Raw genomic sequence first — 21,180 nt, 5'->3', positions numbered from 1 at the left:
GTCATGCCTCACAAATCATATTGAGTTCTTTGAGGAGGTTTCATAACAGGCCGACGACGGTAGAGCAGTGGATGTGGTGTATCTGGATTTCAGCAAGGCATTTGATAGGGTTCCCCATGGTAGGCTCATTCATACAGTCAGGAAGTATGGGATACAGGGAGAATTGGCTATCTGAATTCAGAATTGGCTGGGTCACAGAACGTAGAGAGTGGTTGTAGATGCAAATTATTCTGCCTGGAAGACAGTGTTGAGTGGGGTTCAACAGGGTTCTGTTCTTGGACCAATGCTCTTCATAGTTTTTATAAGTGACTTGAATGAGGAGGTTGAAGGGTGGGTTAGTAAATTTGCACATGACACAAAGGTTGGAGGTGCCATCGATTGTATAGAGGGCTACTGCAGGCTGCAGCGCGAGATAGCCAGGATGCCGCGCTGGGTTGAGAAATGGCCGATGGAGTTCAACCTGGATAAATGAGAAATGATGCATTTTGGAAGGTCAAACTCGAATCCTGAATATAGGATTAAAACAGGATGCTTGGCAGAGTGGAGAAACAGAGGGATTAGGCTGTGCAAGTACATAGATCCCTCAAAGTTGCCACCCAAGTGGATAGGGTTGTTCAGAGAGCATATGGTGTTTTGGCTTTCATTATTGGGTGATCGAGTTTAAGAGCCGCGAGGTTTTGCTGCAGCTCTAAAAGTCCCTGGTGAGACCACACTTGGAATATTGTGTTCAGTTCTGGTCACCCTACTGTAGGAAAGATACAGAGGCTTTGGAGAGGGTGAAAAGAATGTTTACCAACGTGGACGTTTCTCTCTGCAGAGAAGGAGGAAGACAGGAGACATGATCAAGGTGTACAAAATAATGAGAGGAATAGATAGAGTCAATAGCCAGATATGTTTCCCCAGGGCAGGATTGACTGGTACGAGAAGTCATAGTTTGAAAATATTAGTGGGAAGGTATAAAGGAGACTTCAGAGGTAGGTTCTTTACGCAGAGTGCTGTGAGTGCATGGAATGCCTTGCCAGCTGAGGTGGTGGAAACAGTGTCATTGGGGACATTTAAGCGACTGCTGTACATGCACATGGGTAGCAGTGAGTTGAGGGGTGTGTAAGTTATAGTACTATGTTTTACATTAAGGTTAAATCTCGGTGCAACATCGTGGGCCTAAGGATCTGTTCAGTTCTGTACATTTCTGCGCTCGATGTTCACCCAGCTTATTCCAGGTGTTGAAGAAGACACATTTCAAACCACCTTCCTTATTGCCGTTGCACTCTTGAGACCTTGAAAATATACTTATGACCTCACTACTCTCAGCCTCCTATACATTGGAACGAAAATTTAGTTTCCCATTCCACTGGTCGAGGAGAATGCTGAAATAGAGGCTACTAGACTCAAAGAGATTGAAGCACATTGGCGGAGGTATTATTAATTGTGGAAAATGTAAAAATAGATAAGTCCCTTTGGAACGATGGGATTTAGTTTAGGATTCTCTGAGAAGTGAGGGAGATTGCTGATCTTTTGGTTTTTATCTGTATGTCGTCATTGCCTACAGGAATAGTGCCAGAAGACTGTGTGGTAGCAAATAATGATCCCTTGATCAGAGAGAATCGAGGCAGCCATGGAAATTATAGATCTGTGAGCCTTAATTCAGTTGAGGGTAAAGTGTCGGAAAGAGTTATAAGGGATAGAATTTATAATTATCTGAAAAGGAATAAGTTGATTTGAGATCGTTTCCACGGTTTTGTGAAGGGTACGTCGTGTCTCACAAGCTTTATTGAGTTCTTCGAGAAGGTGACCAAGCAGGTCGATGAAGGTAAATCTGTTGATTTGCAATATATGGACTTCAGTAAAGTGTTGGTTAATGTTCCCCACAGTAGGCTATTGCCCAAAAATGGATGCATAGGGTTGACTTGGATCAGGATTTGGCAAGATGAAAGAAGACAGTGGATGGTCGCTGATGGGAAGTATTCATCCGAGAAATCGGTTAATCGTGGGGTACCACAAGGATCTGCTTTTAATCCACTGTTGTTTGTAAGTTATATAAATGACCTGGATGAAGTGATAAAGGGATGGGTTAGTAAATGTCTGGATGACACTAAAGTCGGTAGAGGTGTGGATAGTGATGAAGGATGTTGTAGGTTACAGAGAAATATAGATAAGCTGCAGAGCCGGGCTGTGATATGGTAAGTTGCGTTAAATGCAGAAAAATGTGAAGTGATTATCTTTGGAAGGAGTTTCAGGAATGCCGAGTACTGGGTTAATGGTAACATTCTTAGTCGTGTAGATAAACAGAGAGATCTCGATATCGAGGCACACAGATCCCTGAAAGTTGCCACTGAGGTTCATAGGGTAATTAAGGAGACATAGAGTGTATTTGATTTTACTCTTAGAGGGGTTAAATATTTCAACCATGATATCATGCTGCAGCTGAACAAAACTCTGGTGTGGCGACATCTGGGATATTGAATACAGTTTTATCACAGTTTTTAGGAAGGATATGGAAGATTTGGAAAGGGTTCAGAGGAGATGAACAGTCTCAGTCCCTCAGAATTCCCTCATAAGATTTTCACTGCATACCAGGCAGCATCCGAGTAAATCTCCTCTGAGTGAACAAGGTTAAGAAGCGACTTATTTAAGACATATAATATAATCGGAGGGTTAGATAAGTTGTACAGTGAGAGTCATTTCCTCGGATGGTGACGGATGGCACGAGGGGCAGGCTACAAATTGGTGGTTGATCGATACAGGACAGATGTCAGAGGTAGTTTCTATACTCAGACAGTAGTAGGGGCGTGGAACGCAATACCTGCAACAGCAGTCGATTCGACATTTTTAATGGCATTTAAATGGTCATTGGGTAGGCATATGGATGAGAATGGAATAGTTTAGGTTAGATGGGTTTCAGATTGGTTCCATAGGTCGGCGCAACATCGAGGGCCGAATGGCCTGTACTGCACTTCAATGTTCTGTGTTCGATGCTCTATATCACCCACCAAAGGTTTTTTGAGAGTGGATGAAGTTACTGCGGGAACTTTGCAGGTAGTCAGCGAAGCAAAGCTGTTGGGATTGATGGACTAGCTGCAGTTGGTGTTGCCTTTGTCCGTGCGAAAAGAGAAGTTAATTGCAGAAATATGCTCACCATTTACAATTGGAAAATTTGGAAATTTCCAAATTTCAATTGCAAATCAAGCAGTTTTAACACGAGATGACGTGGAAACAGTTTGAATTATGATGAAAAGCAGGGGCAAATAAAGGAAAGAATTGCCTTGTCATATTATCAAAGAGGGAGAGAAATGTCTAGCAGAAGAAAAAGGAAGACAAAAAGCAGAAAGAGAGAGTTTGGACATAGGAGGTTGGCAATTGGGGAGACAGGTCGAATCAAAGGGCGGAGGTGAAATTGCACTGGAGACATCGTGAGAAGGATGGCGATGATGAGCAAACCGATCGTAACCCAAGGCTTCCTGGGGATCTGTTTAAGTATGTCTAAGCGTTGCCTAAAGTCGACAAGAAGAATGTTCAAGCCATGTTCATTTCGTTTGAGAGATTGGCTAACAAATGAAATGGCCGTTGAATATGTGGGTATGTTGATTTAAACACTGTTTGTAGGTAGAAATAGTTTGTAGTATCGCTCTAAGAGGGAGAAACAGGGGAGTAGAATGAGGAAACATGCCGTTAAATGCACATATGCTTATACGAGTATTCCACAGACAACATTTCAGGAATCTGAGGGGATACTTTGTGAAACTTTCTTGAGCTTAGAAGATCAAACAAAATAATTTTGATAGGTGGAAAAGTAATTGAAATATAGCAAACATATTCCACTCCGAGAGTGACAATTAGTTTTGGTGTGTTCAAAATTACTTCCCGAAGATTTGAGAACACAGAGTGAAGAGCAGAGAGTCAGAATTGCAAGATTAGCAGTTGAAATTGCCAATGATTATTGTTTAGATCAACAAAGAAGAAAGAAGACTTACAGGACAGAAACAGTTCCTTCGGCCCTCAAAGCCTGAACCGATCCAAATCCACTGTCTAAACCTGTCGCCCAATTCCTAAACATCTGTATCCCTCTGCACCCCACCTACTCCTGCATTTGTCCAGACGTATCTTAAATGAATCCACTGTGCCTGCCTCTACTACCCCTGCAAGCAACGTGTTATCCTCTGTGTAAAGTAATTGCCACGTGCGCCCTCCTTAAACATTTCACCTCTCACCTTGATAAATAGTTGATAAATCAATTTGGGTTCCGGTAGCAAGTTGAATCTGTGAGGTAGCTAAATTGAGGAAAAGTGAAATACTTCTGGTGGTAATGTGAAAGCTTTGAAGATAATAATGATAGCTTACAACTGGGTAGAAAGAAAACCCATGAAGGGAAAGAGAATTAACAAAACTCCGGCGTTTTCTCTGCAATGAAATAGGCCACATGAAGGCTCAGTGTTTGTGGTTTAGAAAAAGCACTGCGAAGATGGAGTTCGGAAAACACTACATAAAACGGTGAATTACATTGAAGCAGTTACAGAAAGCACAGTGGTAGTGAATAAAAAACTTCTCCAGAAGTTACAAACTGATCCGATGTTGATTGAAGAGAATGTGCTAGATCTCCCTGCACCACTTACTTGTGAGGGTAAGGAGGAGCAAGTAAATTAATTATAATTTTAAGTGATGCGGCAGCATGTTAAACTTTGATGTTGAGAGATGATAAGATATGTAATTCAGAAGGTGTATTGCCAGATAAAGTAACAAAAGGTGGAGCGCATGAAGAGACAAAAATTGCTCTTTTATATAAATTAAATTTGGAGTACCCGATGAAGATAGAAGAAGTAATGGCAGGGGACTGGGCAAACACTTGCCTCAAGAATACAATTTATTATTGGTAATGATGCAGTCGGGTCAAAGTTTGGAGTGATGACGACTGTGGTTGAAACGACAATGGAAATCCAGGCAACTAAGCTATTACATTAAGTATATCCTGGATTTTTCCCTGACTGTGTGGTAACAAGATCACGAAATCATAGAGTACAACAGGAGAAGAGATCAGTTGAAGAAAATTATCCGAAACTCTGTTTGATCAAATGGTTAAGTGTCAAAGGAAACAAGAAGACGTGGAGAACAAACTGCACAGGCTTATTTCAGCGAAGTTAACTGAATTAAAACAGAATATGATAAACCACAGTCGGTCGACCAAAACACATTCATAGAAGAAGAATCTGAAAACATACCAGAATGTTAATATCTTAAAAAAAAAGTCTAGAAGAATAATTGGAGAGCATCACATATTCAGGTGGATGGGATATGTGCAGCAGTTTATCAAATTACATTACTGCTGCATTATAGAAAAGAGATGTCACAGTCAGAGATAATTTGGTAGCAAAGAAAACTCGAGACAAAACACAGACGTGTAGCATAAGGATGCCGTTAAATTTGCCAAACGTTTCGTACATGCAAGGTAATTGGCAGTGATAAAACCAACACCTTTCCTGCATTTGAGCAACATTTTGCTACTATCATCATTGAATGTGTCGGGCAACTTCCTTCAACCAAACTATGGGGAATGGGTATTGTTGACCAAAACCTATGCGCCCAATACGTTCCAGAGACAATCCCATCCTGCTATGTCACACCTAAAATGATTGTAGAAGAGTTGCTGCAATTTGGACGGCTCACACACTGCTCACAGAGATACATTCAGATCACGAGAAGAAATTTACAGCAACATTTTTCAAGGACATAACAGATGCATTTGGAATCAAACAATTCAAACACTCGAATTCAATCCAGAATCGCAGTGAGTGCTAAAACGGTGGCAATAACGTTAAAAGACCGTGTCGACTGCTTACAGTCAATTGCATCAGAGGTTTCAGATAAAAATATTCCACTTCTACCTTTTTGAAGTAAGATATACAATAAATAAGTCTACCAAAATCAGTTCATTTACAATTAATCTTCAGGCATGAGTTGAGAAGAAAACTGAAATTAATGAACGAGAAGTTGTCTATTCTGAGTTCAGAGACCATATAATTGGACCTTATCATAATTTTTAGGCAAAGATTAAATAGAGTGGTTGAGTTGACTATACAGCATTTAACCGTAATACAGCATGTAATGATACAGGAATTGGACAGAAAATCAAAAAAATCGCAATTTTGCCTTTGGAGGTGAAATGCTAGGGTTAATTCCAAATACAGGTGACCCTTTGAAAGGAAGGTTTCGTGGGCTTTACCAAATCGAAAAGAAATTGAATGAAGAAAAATTATTTCATAAAAACACAAACTAGAAAGACATCTCACAGAGTGTCATGTGATTTTGCTTAAAAAGTACTTGTTTTAATAGTTGCATACAGAGAAAAGAAAAGATGAATTGTAATGAAGTCTTTTTAAAAAGGAATTTATTATTTAATTACCTTCCAGAGAAAAGCCGAAGTGATCTGAAAGTTTTATTCCTGTCGTGTAGAAAGATATGGCAAATTAGCCGGCATTTTCAATTGAATTAACACATGATATATCTCCGGGATATCCCGTTCGAATTATGCAGTATTAACCTTCTAAAGTTTCGGCAAGTTCAAAAACAAATTGAACACATTGCCAAAGACAGTATCATCGAAATGATTGGCAACAACACTGGAACGTGGCCATTATAATGGTGTCAAAATCAAATGCTAATCAAAGATTATGCATGGACTTTCGCAAAGTGAATGCATTTCCAAAGTTTGAATCATTTCCTATTCTGGGTTTCGCAGCTTGTATTGAGTATATTGGGTAATCAACTTATATTTCTAATTTGGGGTTACTGAGCAGATTTTAGCAGGCCTCTTTATCCAGTAAAGGAAAGACAATTTCGACTTTCCTGACTCCGAATGGACATTACCAATTTAAATTCATGCTATTTGAGATCAAAAATGCGTCAGCCACATTTCAAAGACTAAACAATAAAATGTTTTCTGGATAACCCAGTTGCCTGGTGTGCATCAGGGACCAGGTAATTTTAGTTACGTGTGGAAGGGACAGCTGCAGCGTTAACTTGAATTGTTAGATCGAATATGGGAGTTAGGTGCTATTTCCGCTCTGTGATTAAAATCTCTATCTGTTCATTCTATCTATGCTTTGCATTATCCCGGACACCTCTATTAAGTCATCTCTCATCCACCTTCGCTGCAATGAGAGAAGCTCTCGCTCCATCAACCTTTCTTCATAACATATGCCCTCCAGTCCAGGCAGCATCCTGGTCAATCTTCTCTGTATACTCTCTAAACTTTACATCCTTCCTCATATGAGGCAATCAGAACTAATCACAATATTCCAAGGGAGATATAACCAAGACTTTGTGGAGATGAAGCATAACCTCGCGGCTTTTGAATTCAATCCCTCACTAATGAAAACAAACACACCATAAATCTCTTAACAACCCTAATAATTTGAATGGCAACTTTGGGGGACATGGCTCTAAGATCCGTCTATTGCTCCACATTGCAAAGAACCTTCTCATTATCCATGTAATCTGCGTTAAAATTCGAAATTACAAAATGAATCACTTGACATATCTCCCACTTGATTTCCATCTGTCATATCACAGCCTACATCTGCATCCTGTCAATACCCCAACGCGACCAAAGACAGCAGTCCACACTATCCACATCATGGTGAATGACAGGGCATTAAGGACTGCAGTGAAACAGAGGGATCTTGTAGTTCAGGTGCACTGTTCTCTTAAAGTGGAGACACAGGTCGACAAGGCAGTGATGAAGGCTTTTGGCACACCGGCCTTCATCAGTCAGGGCATTGAGGTTAGACATTGCGATGATATGTTACAGTTGCATAGGATGTTGGTGAGGCCCCACTTGAAGTACTGTGTTCAGTTTTGATCACCTTGCTATCGGAAGGATGTTATTAAACTGGAAAGAGTGTTGAAGAAACCTTGAAGGATGTTTCCATGACTCAAAGGTCTGAGTCATAGAGGAAGGCTGAATAAGCTCGGACTTTTTTTTCTTTTGAATGTAGGAGACTGAGAGGGAACGTACAGAAATGTATAAGAGGATGAGATGCATGGATACGGTGAATGCACTTAATCGTTGTCACAGGGTTGGTGAATCAAGGACGAGAGAGCATCACCTGACGTAAACGGCGGTCATATGAGCAACATTTAAATTTGTTATGAAGTTGAAAGCGTTTTCGATACCTTTAAAAGAGAGTGAACAAAGTTCTGAACTTAGAATTTACACGCAACTCTGCAAATGACACGATAGCATTCCAATGGTGCACTGGGAAATTGAACATATGTAACATTTGGCTGTGAAATTGATACCTGAGTTGGTTGTTATTCCACAAGAATTCGAATTTAATCAAACAGCTTACATTATGTAACAGGATACTGAAACTGAAATCAAGGTAGAATTTATTTTTTGCATACATCGAGTCAGTTAGACGATTCGATATTAGGGGTAGAAAAGAAGTGCTTATTTTGAAATTTGCATAAAGAGCAACTGCTGTCGAGAGAGAAGTTAGAAATTAGGAAGCAATATCTATCAAATGTACATTTTCAAAAGAAACATATTGGCAATAAAAGGAAAGAAGACAATTAAGAGAGAACTTCAGATGGAAGAAGGCAGACACTGAAGATGACACAGGCTGTGCTATTTTGAAATTAAGTGGAAGTAATTTTATGAAGTGTTTTATTAGAATATCATATTTTCATAGAGTTGAAGGTAGAGAATAAAGGGTTAAAAGAAAGGGGAACTTAGAGTTGTGCGAAGTTGCTTTCGAATGGTTACCTTTGCAGTTAAAATAAACTGATATTGTTTTGTTTAAATAGTGGAATCTGTGACTTCTCTGTCACTCATCTTACAATAGATTACGAGACGAGGTGAGCTTTTCTGGGTGTTTGGCTTAATTAACAGACGGCTTCACTTTCGAGTCATAAAAAACTATATTTATGACGTTTTCGATTTTCTTCAGTCAAAATATCGCAATGATGCACCTTGCCTTAAGATCAGAAGCAGCTTCGCAGTTCCTTGTTCATTTGACATTGGCGGTATGCCGGAAGTCAAATCTTTCTTGCAGTTAATTTAGCAAATCCTTTTGTAGGGCACAAGACAACCAGTTATCATGCAGTTGTCAAAACATTAGTTTTAATGTATTTTCTACTATTTGTTCGACCAGACATGGGTATTTGCTTTCTATTCCTGCATATGTTTGCAGGTGCCTTTTAATAGCTTATTCCAGACATTGTTATCGCTACTTCATTCCATGCTTAACAGATTATCTTTGTTTAATCGCTCAATCCATGAACATTTCTCGAAGTTCTAGAGTTTATCATATCGCAATGTGTACAGTCCATGCACCATTTGCTGCTGTAATTGAATGCACCATGCCCACTTAAAGATTAAACCACGTTTTCAAAGAATGACAGGATAGCTGCAGAGCACAATGTGGGAGAGTGAGGAAATTCAAGTCTAGAAGAAAATGATCAAGAAACGAGTAAAACCTGACGAAGGCGTTGGGAGTAGGTTATTTGTCCGATTTGATTCACTAAATTCTTCCAAAACCACTGAGTCAATTCTATATCTGACATGCAGTTGTTGTCAATATGTTCGCCGAGCTGGGAAGATTATTTGTAGACTTTTCGTCCCCTGTTGAGGTGATATCCTCAGTGCTGTGGAAAATCCGGTGACATGCTGCTTTACTGAGTCAGTTGGAATTTATTTTGTTTCATTCTCAGTGCTTCTGTTTTCCCGTTCCTGTTGTACGTTGCAGTCACCCGTATATTGGGAATACGTCAACATGTTTACTGACATTTTTGTAATAACTAAAAGGGCGGCACGGTGGCATAGTGGCTGGCACTGCTGCCTCACAGCGCCGGAGACCCCGGTTCATTTCCTGCCCCAGGCGACTGACTGTGTGGAGTTTGCACGTTCTCCCCGTGTCTGCGTGGGTTTTCTTCCAGGTGCTCTGGTTTCCTCCCACAGTCCAAAGATGTGCAGGTAAGTTGAATTGGCCATGACAAATTGCCCGTAGTGTTAGGTAAGGGGTAAATGCAGGGGTATGGGTGGGTTGTGCTTCGGTGGGTTGGTGTGGACTTGTTGGGCCGACGGGCCTGTTTCCACACTGTAATGTAATCTAATCTAATCAAAAGAACAGAGATTGAGAACACATACCGGATTGTCAACAACATGCTCACAGTGATCAATTTTGAAAAAGAGTAACAAATTAACAAACAATTCCCATTCCTATACATGATGGCAGAACGAACACAGAACATGGAATGAAAACAAAAATTAGTAGAACTGCCACACGCACGGACCTGAATGGATATACCAGCAACTTCATTCACAAATGGATGGCAGGCAAACAAGCAACGAGGACATGCAATGACCCGATACAGTAAACGATCGACCTTATATTTTAAAAAAAATTCTTGCACATGATCCCAGACTTCTCTGATCACTTGGATTCATGACAGCACACGAACCGACAGGCGCCTTTATAAAACAAGTCAGCAGAAGAAAAGACCCAATACCCATCAAATGCAGCAAAAACGCGATGTGCAAGCTTCCATGCAAGGTCTGCACACCACACTGTATAGGACAAACAGCAGAAAACTAGCGATCTTTATTCATGAACATCAACTGGCCACTAAACTTCACGACCAGCTATCCATATGATTTATTCACACGGACCTCAGGGACCATAGGTTCGACTGGGACAAAAGAAGTTAGAGGGCCAGCCAAACAGAGTACAGACAGATAATATTTAGAAACACGGCAGTCATCCAAGGACACTATCAATAAATACGTTGATCCAGACAGAACATACCAACCACTGCACTGAATAACCAAAATCGGCGAACGGAAGCAACGGGAATGAAACCAAATAAATTCTGTCAGATACAGTGCAAAAGCACTTCACAGGAGAATCTAAAGCACTGAGTATGTCACTTATAAAGGGAACAAAACATCTGGAAAATGCCTCGCCAGTAGGGCGAACATACCCATAATAACTGCACCCATATCCCAGCTACAAATATTTACACAAACCTAAATACATAAGATCACAGCGGTCACAGTATGCATCTCAGTGCAGATATGATGCATTAGATGGCCTGAAGGCATTATCCGAATCTCAGGTAATGTTCGCTGATACTACAATCTGATCTGGCTATGGTAGATGGTTGAATTAGAATTCAATATAAACCTGGAATCTAAATTCTAATGACAGCAATGAAACTGACGTCGATTGTAAGGGGTATAAACAAAAATATCGCATTCGTTAATATCCTGTTGGGAACAAAACCTGACTGGTGTACATGTAACTACAGAACCTCATCCTTCTAGAACATAGAACAATAGAACAATACAGCACAGAACAGGCCCTTCGGCCCACGATGTTGTGCCGAACTTCTATCCTAGATTAAGCACCCATCCATGTACCTATCCAAATGCCGCTTAAAGGTCGCCAATGAATCTGACTCTACCACTCCCACGGGCAGGGCATTCCATGCCCCCACCACTCTCTGGGTAAAGAACCCCACCCCTGACATCTCCCCTATACCTTCCACCCTTCACCTTAAATTTATGTCCCCTTGTAACACTCTGTTGTACCCGGGGAAAAAGTTTCTGACTTACTCCCAACTTCATTCTGGATGTTTAGAGATAAGCAGTGAATGCTAGTCGATCCAACGAAGCGAATATACTCTGAATGAATATCCTCACTGATATCCTCCAGAAAAAGAGATACTTGAAGCCACTTCTGAATTTGTCCACGAAATGCCTCCTTTCTGACTGAACGTCAGTTCAATCCATGAGAGGTCTTGGACATTGAAAACAAAATTGTGGTTTAAAACGTCCCGCCACTCAGAGAAACAGAAGAAGGACATGAACATGAACAGGACTGTGCCCTGGTGTCATGTCAGAGAGATCCAGTGGTTGAACATGTCAACTTAAACCTAGTAGTCGCTTCAAAATTGTCAAAAACAGGACCAATGATTTTATTATAATATCAACAAAATAAACTCAAGAAATAGAAAATACACTTGCACCTGAAATTTAATTAGATGGTTATAAATTAGTTATGAGAAGAGGGAAGACATTTTCTTATCAAGGTTAGGATGATTGGATAATATGTTCTTTTAAAATTTGATTTTTCCAAGCATTTCTAGAGTCATAGTGATGTAAATCATGGAAACAGACCCTTCAATGCAACTCGTTGATGCCATCCAAATATTCCAAATTAATCTGGTTCCATTTTCCAGCACTTGACCCATATCCCATGCACCCCTTCCTAATCATATACCCATCCAAATGCCTTTTAATTGTTGTAATTTCCCCCGCGTCTCTTGACCTCGCATTCCATACATGCACCACCCTCTGGGTGAAAAGGTTGCCCTTTCGATCCATTTTAAATCTTTCTCCTCTCACCAAAATTCGCATTTACATCATTCATAATGGTAATTACAGCTCCAAACATCGAGCATAGGAAAACGACTAGGAATGATTATGAAAAATGGGCGGCACGGCGGCACAGTGGTTAGCACTGCTGCTTCACAGCGTCACGAGACCCGGGTTCAATTCCCGCCTCAGGTGACTGATTGTGTGGAGTTTGCACGTTCGCCTCGTGTCTGCGTGGGTTTCCTCCGGGTGCTCCGGTTTCCTCCCACAGTCCAAAGATGTGCAGGTCAGGTGAATTGGCCATCCTAAATTGCCCGTAGTGTAGGTAAGGGGTAGATGTAGGTTTATGGGTGGGTTGCGCTTCGGCGGGGCGGTGTGGACTTGTTGGGCCGAAGGGCCTGTTTCCACAATGTAAGTAATCTAATCTAATAGTGTTCAGAATTGCCGTTGACTGAATATCCACAGATAATCTGGTAACAAATGTACCCTATTGTTACTGCATTACTGTCAGCATGAAAAACGTGCCTACTCCGAGGAAGACTAAAGACTTACATTCACATAGAAGTGGGTAAAGTGTACACTGGCCATCCTACACTATAAATATTTGTTTAATGGCCAATGATTGAAAGCATGTGGATTGACAAATACAACATTAACTGCACCTTATAATAGAACAATAAGTCATCGGGGACATACGGGTGCTCTCTTTGCCTTTTCTCAGGAAGCAGATCTGGTGTACAGCACTTCCGACCCTCTGGATCCCACAGAGTAGGGTCATCATTTAGTCGTCATTCAGCAATGAAAAATGGACCTGAAATCGAAGAGGTGGATCGGGGGAATATTACTCCAATATAACAGCAAGCAGCCCAAACAACATATGTACTGAGGCCTTGCGGTCCTTAGGGCTTCCTCCAATTTGAATTCAATATGTCAGAATATTTATTCATCAGCTGAGAATCAAGGTTGGATCGTGGGACGTATTAAAATGCATTAGGTTTACTTGCCCGTAGTTGACTGGATGACACTATTTTTCAAGGGGTCTAAAGCCAATGGTGAGTGTATCCGGCACGTCTCCCTTCCATGTCGGTCTGGATAGCAAACTCAGCTGATTACAGCCTGATGGTGGTACCTGTCATCGCCAAGAATAGTGATGGTGTTTCTATCACAGCGTTTGCAACGTTTGATTCCGTGTGCCTTAAAATGTCAGATGGTTGGGTGAAATGAATGTGAGCCAGCTTTCCCAATTGTTGGGCACTACCACCACCACACCACCGGCCCACAAACCCCGCCTCCGATGTTTGGAAAGAAGATTTACCGCGGGCGGCAAGTCAGTGATTGCTGTTGTTGTTTGAGGTGCTATTATTAATGCAAGGTCCTTTGTAATCTTTCATTCCATGTTCAGTGACGAACTGGATTGAGAGTGCTTCTTCTATCTGGACTTACTTCTGTGAGAGAAAAAAAAACCTTTTTGAGGAGAATTGAGCAGATGACCTCTTCTGTGATTTACAAGATCAGTTTGAATCGTATTAGGTCTTCGGAGAAAAGAGACTGAAAGACTGGGTCAATGTTGCAATTCTCAATTTAATTGTGTCTGTCAGGACTCTAAAGGCATGTATCTAATGAATCATTTACAAGAAGCAAAACGAGAGAAAGGCCACAAGGTTATCATTAAATTCCTGAAGGTTTCTTACACAAATTCATTAATTAAAAAAACATTTCCTTTATTTCAGAAAGGCAGCTTCTCATGCTTTTAACAGTCTTGGCACGTGGTATTGTTCCATTTTCTGTCAGTGTTTGTCGTTATTCCGCACCATAAACATTTTCACTCTGATATTATTGACAAATTATAGAATCTCTACAGTGTGGGGGCCCTTTGACACAACAGATCCACATCGACCTTCTGAAGTGTAACCCAGCCAGACCCATTCTCCGAATGTAGAGCCCCTAAACCTTCGTGAACACTCTGGGCAATTTAGCCTGGAAAATTAATCACGAGTTTGGAATCGAACCCGGTTACATGGTGCCGCGAGGCTGCAATGCTAACTGCTGAGCCATCATGCGGCTCCTAATTAGGTTAAGGAACATTGCTGTGTGGGTGCATGAAAAAAAGTTACATTTGTTAAATTAGCCTCTTTTAAACACCGTTTATTCATTTTTGCCTGACAAAGATTCGCTACTTAATTGAACATTTTGTTAATAGAAACACCATTTCATATTTTGCAACCTGTGGAAAATTTGGACTAGAGCGAAAAACGTCACCGGTGCACCAATCACCAACTAATTTCTCCTGGAATGATACCTCTAAAGATTCCATAAATATTCCATGACATTGTGTTGGGTTTTCTGCTGTTCCAAGGTGCCGGGAGCTTGAAACAATTGAAAGCCTCATGTCCCCTGCATAATTTCCGCATCCAAAGAACAATGAACGATCTTGCTGAGGTTTTCAGCAATTTCCATCATTGCCTTGATTAACGACGCTCAAATCCCATCAACAGTCGATATATTTTCTACGGTAAAAGAAAAAGCAGTGCTATATTGAAGTGTACATGATTTCATCCTGTTTGTTTAGTGACTTTCATTAATGGTCCATTCCGTGGAGATAAATTGTGCGTCTGGAGGATTACTCTCTTCGATTAATAAGGGACTGCTCTCAATGTGTTATTCGACACTGCCAATTGGAAAGCAGGTAGAAAACGAAGAGAATCTGAGATCAACAAACATGAATGCTGCAACGATGGGTCAGAATCTGAGGACCCAAGATTGGAACGCTACGACAATGGACAAGAGCTATTATTGGTCACTTTTCTATCTTACATATAACAACTGGCTGAAATTAGAACAGCGGATTCAATATGTACTTGAAGTAATTCAAGCAGGTTACTATCCTATCCTCGCTATCATCGGAGTTCCCGGTAGGTTTCTTTATACTATTATTAATTCTGTACACCATGGTTAATTCATTAACTTTTAATGACTTGAAAACTGCACACATATTTATTTTCACAGGCAGTCACATTCTGCATTCTCTAACGATGAATTACATTGCTCTACCTAGTCAATCCTGGAGACTGATTTAGTCTGTTAGCATGTTGCTTTATCCGTTTGCTCACTTTTGTGCTGAGCATAGGGACTTTGCATTTTTGAAGTCACTCTAAATTTCAATCCATATCGTATCCCGATCCAAAACATTGACCTATTTCAATTCTGTTATATTACACATTCCCATGTATTCCTGAATGCAAATAAAAAGTCGAACATTGACATTACAGCACCGTAAAGACCCTTCGGCCCTCGGTGTTGTACCGACCTGTGGAACCAATCTGAAGTCTATATGTACTACATTATGCCACTATACACATACTTAAACCCAATGAACATTTAATGCCCTTAAGGTTGACGAGTCGACTACTGTTGCAGACAGTGTTTTCCATGCCACTACTACGCTCTAAGTCAAGAAACTATCCTGATATCTCTCCTATATCGATCACAGCTCAGTTAAAAGCTATGGCCCCTTCTACTAGCCATCGCTATTGGAAGAAAATGGCTGTCATTGTCCACCCCACGAACCGTCGGATTATTTTTTGGGTCTCTGATATGCCTCTCAACCTTTTCCTCTCTAACAAAAACAGCTTCAAGTCCCACAGCCTTTCGTCATTAAAAACTTCCCTACATACCAGGCAACATGCCAGGCAAATGTCCTCTGAACCGTTTCCAATGCTTCCACTTCATTCATGTAATGCGATGCCCCCAAATGGGCAATACTCCAAATGTGGCTGCGCCAGAGTATTGTACAGCTGCAGCATGATCTCGTGGCTCCAAAACTCAATACCTCTACCAATGAAAGCTAGCATACTATCTACCTTCTTAAACCACCCTCTCAAGAGTGGCTCAGTGGTTAACACTGCTGCCTTGTAGCGCCAGGGACCCGGGTTAGATTCCAGCCTCGGGTGAATGTCTGTGTGGAATGTGCACATTTTCCCTGCGTCTGCGTGGGTTTCCTCCAGGTGCTGTGGTTTTCTCACACAGCCCAAAGATGTGCGGGTCAGGTGAATTGGCCACACCAAATTGCCCATTGTGATAGGTGTATTAGTAGGGAGTAGGTGGATTGGTAACGCTTGAGTGTCGGTGTGGACTTGCTGGGCCGACGGGTCTGTTACTGCACTGTCGGTACTCCAATCCAATCAAACCTGCTTGGCCAATTTCAGGGATCTATGCACATGGACGCCGATATCTCCGATGATCTGCACTATCCAGGAATCTTACCATCTGCCCAGTTCTCTTTATTCCTACTAAAGTGCTTTCTCTCAGACTTTTCTGAATTAAAGTACATTTGACACCGCACAGTCTACCTCTGCAGCCTATCTGTGTCCCCCATCTGTAACATCCTTCAGTTGTATTCACAACGCTACCGATTTTAGTGTCATGCACAAATTTACAAACGCATCCTTCTGTGCACTCATGAGGGTCATATATAAAACTGTCAAAAATCAGTGGCCCCACAGACATCCTTGCCGCACACCATCAGTAACTGAGCTGCAGGATGAACATTTCCCATCAAGCACCACCCTGTGTCTTCTTTCAGCTCGCCAATTTCTGATCCAAACCACAAAATCACACTCAATCCCATGCTTCCGTATTTTGTGCAATAGCGCCTGTTTTGTTCGTTAAATACAGGTTTTAGTCTGTAACTATGTTACCCAGGCCATCTTTCGTGTATTTTCTTCATAAACCAGAAGTTGCCTTAATATTTCCACTATTATTCAAACTCAGACAAAATACTGTTCACCCATGAGTACTCTGCTCAATGACCGTTTTGCAGTCTGCGGGAGTTTCATTAGTTTCAACCATCATGTATTCGGACCCTATAATAATTTATGCAAATCCCCACGTAAGGCGTATTTCATTCCCTCATTAACTAAATTGCCTTGGGCATGGAAACCTTCAGTATCTAAAAAATTCTGAATTGTGCTGAATACTGATCAGATAGTAATTCAGCTCTGTATGAACAAGTTTATTTGTCAATCAAGAGCTGTAACAATCATTCAATTTGTATTGCATGAAACAATTAAAATGAGCGCCCTCAAATGAACAAGTTAAGGTTCACAAGTCCACTTGACTATTATCTGACAAAGTGAAAAAAAATGATGTAACGCCAGTTGATAGTCCAACAGGTTTATTTCGATTTGAAAGCTTGAGGTCTGAAAACTTGTACTTCCAAATAAAGCTGTTCGACTATAACCTGGCGTTGCGTGATTGTTAACATTGCCCACTAAAGTTCAATATCAGTACCTCGACACCATATTATCAGATCCACGATGGAACTTGGCCACGATTTTTCCAGTGACCACCTCAGTATTTTGTTATGGTTCAATCTTGATGAAACGTTGTTCTGCAGAGTTCTGCTAAAATAGAGATCTAATGTTCAATTCTTATACAGTGTCTATTTTAAGATATTGATGATTCTGTGGAGTCCTTCCATTCAAAATATTTAGTATGCTTTTGGAGTCTTTGAAACTCCCGTCAGAAGTATTTTATTCGTTCCTTGTTGCATTTGTTCTCGACTATATGTTTGAAGATACGGTTTTAATCTACTTAACTGCTGCCTCACAGCGCCGGAGACCCGGGTTCATTTCCCGCCTCAGGCGACTGACTGTGTGGAGTTTGCACGTTCTCCCCGTGTCTGCGTGGGTTTCCTCCGGGTGCTCCGGTTTCCTCCCACAGTCCAAAGATGTGCAGGTTAGGTGAATTGGCCATGCTAAATTGCCCGTCGTGTTAGGTAAGGGGTGGATGTAGGGGTATGGGTGGGTTTCGCTTCGGCGGGGCGGTGTGGACTTGTTGGGCCAAAGGGCCTGTTTCCACACTGTAAGTAATCTAATCAAAAAAAAACTCTTTAAATTCTGCTGAAGGGCATTCTTTGTGGCAGAATGCAGCCAGTCATGAAGCAGTTGGCAAGTCAACTTTATTTATGCAATTTCGACTTCTTCCTTTCCAAGACATGACTAATTACTTTCTAACACTATGTAAGAGCTTACATTTCTCCGTTAACAGCTTATTTCGTATTGATGCATTGCTGACGCATTCTTCGTGTGTTAATTTATCTTTGGTTCAGTCATTCAATTCATGAGCAGTTATGGATGTTTTGACGTTGTAACACCACAAGAAGTATCCCCTCTCTGATGCTATGCTCGACATAAAGTCATTATAAAACTCACGTGTTTGAGTCTAATGGATAACCTTATAAAATCATCGAGTCCGACAGCACAGATCAATTCCTTTTGCATGAAGTCGCCCGTGCTGATTAAAATGACCACGCACGCTGACCACATTTTTACACACTTGACCTACATACTTCTCATTTTTTCCTATATATGTATTTGTTCAAATGAATTTAAAAGCTGTTTATATACCCGAGTCAAAACAATTGACTGGGAGCTCATTTCTTTTGAATACCAAACTGTGTGTAAAAAGTTGTCCCTCAGATTCCCTTTTATTCTTTCCCTCCAAAACTTAAGCTGATGACCTCTCGTCCTCCTTTCCCCAACCCTGGCAAAACGACGAGTGTATTCACCCTATTCATGCCTCTCATAGTCAGATAAACTTCAATCAGATATTCCCGCAGTCTCCTGTACGTGAAATGAAAGAAATCTCCTGGCTTGCCCAAACTCTCCCTATAACTCAAACCTGAATCTGGGAAATGTCTTTGTATACTTCTTCTGCACTTTTTTCAGTTTAATAACATCGTTTCTACAGCAAGGCCACCAAAACTGAACAAAATGCTCCAAGTTTGGATTGAATAAAGTCATGTACAAGTGCAATATAACGTCAGAAACTCTTTACTGAGTACCCTGACTGATGCAGTCCAGTATGCCAACAGCCTTCTCCACTGCCCTATCTATCTGAGACTCCACATAGAGAGAACCGTACACCTGAACTCCAGGCTCCTTCTGCTGAATTACACGCCTTAAGGCACTAGCATTTACCATGAACTCCTATCTTTATTTGACTTTCCAAAATGCAAGACCTCACACCGACGCATATTAAACTCCATTTGCCATTTCTCAGCCCAGCTGATGTACTTTCTGACAAACTTTCTGATAACCTGCACTGCTCACGATGCCGCCTATTTTAGTTTCATCTTCAAATTTAGTAATTATGCCTTGAACATTCTCATCCAATTTATTGATATCAGTATCAAACAGCATTGCTGAAGCACCATTCCCTGGGGCACTCCAACAGTAACACGCCTCCATTCTGACAGGCATCTTTCCACTATTTCACTCTGTTTCCTACGGTCAAGACAATTGTGTGACCAAGTTACTAGCTCCTCCTGAATTGCATGTTATCCATAGAACTTTCCATAGAAGCCTGCCAGATGCAATCTTATCAAAGGACTTGCTGAATTCCATATAGGCTCCTTCTACCGCCCTGCCCTGTTACAACACGGGATAAACTATCCTGCTTATCTTGAAACCAGCAACACAGAAGGTATTTATCCCGTGCAATGATCTTTAAGCATTCGAGCGGCGAAGAACTATGTGACAATTTTATTTCTTCAAGTATAACAGAGAATAGTAAACTAGCCACTAATTATAATTTTTTTCTCGAAATTATTTTACCATCCATTCTATAAAACTAGTCCAATAAAACTCCCAATCAAGATTCACAAACAACATTTTTTTTTAATCTCAAAAACATGATTTGGAGATGCCGGTGTTGGACTGGGGTGTACAAAGTTAAAATTAACACAACACCAAGTTGTAGTCCAATAGGTTTAATTGAAAGCACACGAGCTTTCGGAGAGTCGCTCCTTCGTCAGATGATAGTGGAGGGCTCAAACCTAACACACATAATTTATTGTCCCAAGTTTTGCCTTTCAGCTTTTCTTCAATAAAAGCACATTTGCTAATCAACAAGTTTTTCAGTACCTCAAACACGGCTAACGATGATGCAGAATATCAGCCTAGGTCCCTGTACTTACTTCTCTAGGCTCTTGCTGTGTTCCCAAGTATACCTGATTAGGACGAATACATTTATACAACTTCACATATTCTAATAGATCCAAAGCCTCCTGTTATTAGATTAGATGACTTTATTTACAGTGTGGAAACAGGCCCTTCGGCCCAACAAGTCCACACCACCCCGCCGAAGCGCAACCCACCCAGACCCTTACATTTACCCCTTACCTAACACTACGGGCAATTTAGCATGGCCAATTCACCTGACTTGCACATCTTTGGACTGTGGGAGGAAACCGGAGCACCTGGAGGAAACCCACGCAGACACGGGGAGAACGTGCAGACTTCCCCACAGTCAGTCACCTGAGGCGGGAATTAAACCCGGGTCTCTGGTGCTGTGAGGAAGCAGCAGTGCTAACCACTGTGCCACTGTGCCGCCCACAAATCATATGCAGTCTGTTTCCACGTTTCCAAGTCATCCTGTTTTTCTCCACTTGGGAACCTCCGACCCTGATATGGCGGGTCTTTGATTTTTGATTTTTGACAATAACATTCACCTTACACGGATAAGATGATGTTCTGATATTTGGTCTTGGTGAGCTCTTAAAGGATAATGCAACTTGTTGATTGTAAAGACAATTGAGATGTCACCTCTATTATACTGATAAAACTTTACGTTATCTCGCGGCAGTGACATGAAAGAAATTCTCCTATTTGAATAATAATTAGTCAAAACCTGCATCTGCATTCTAACTGATTAAAAATTTAAGAGCCAACTTAAGTTTCGTCAATATTTTTGCATCAGTTGTTTGAAATTTACTTGTAAATTCCGCTTTCCAGAGTTCGTTTTTCTAC

The sequence above is a fragment of the Chiloscyllium punctatum genome, chromosome 36 (assembly GCF_047496795.1).
Source record: "Chiloscyllium punctatum isolate Juve2018m chromosome 36, sChiPun1.3, whole genome shotgun sequence".
NCBI classification, from domain to species: domain Eukaryota; kingdom Metazoa; phylum Chordata; class Chondrichthyes; order Orectolobiformes; family Hemiscylliidae; genus Chiloscyllium; species Chiloscyllium punctatum.
Note: the sequence above shows the minus strand (reverse complement) of the source record.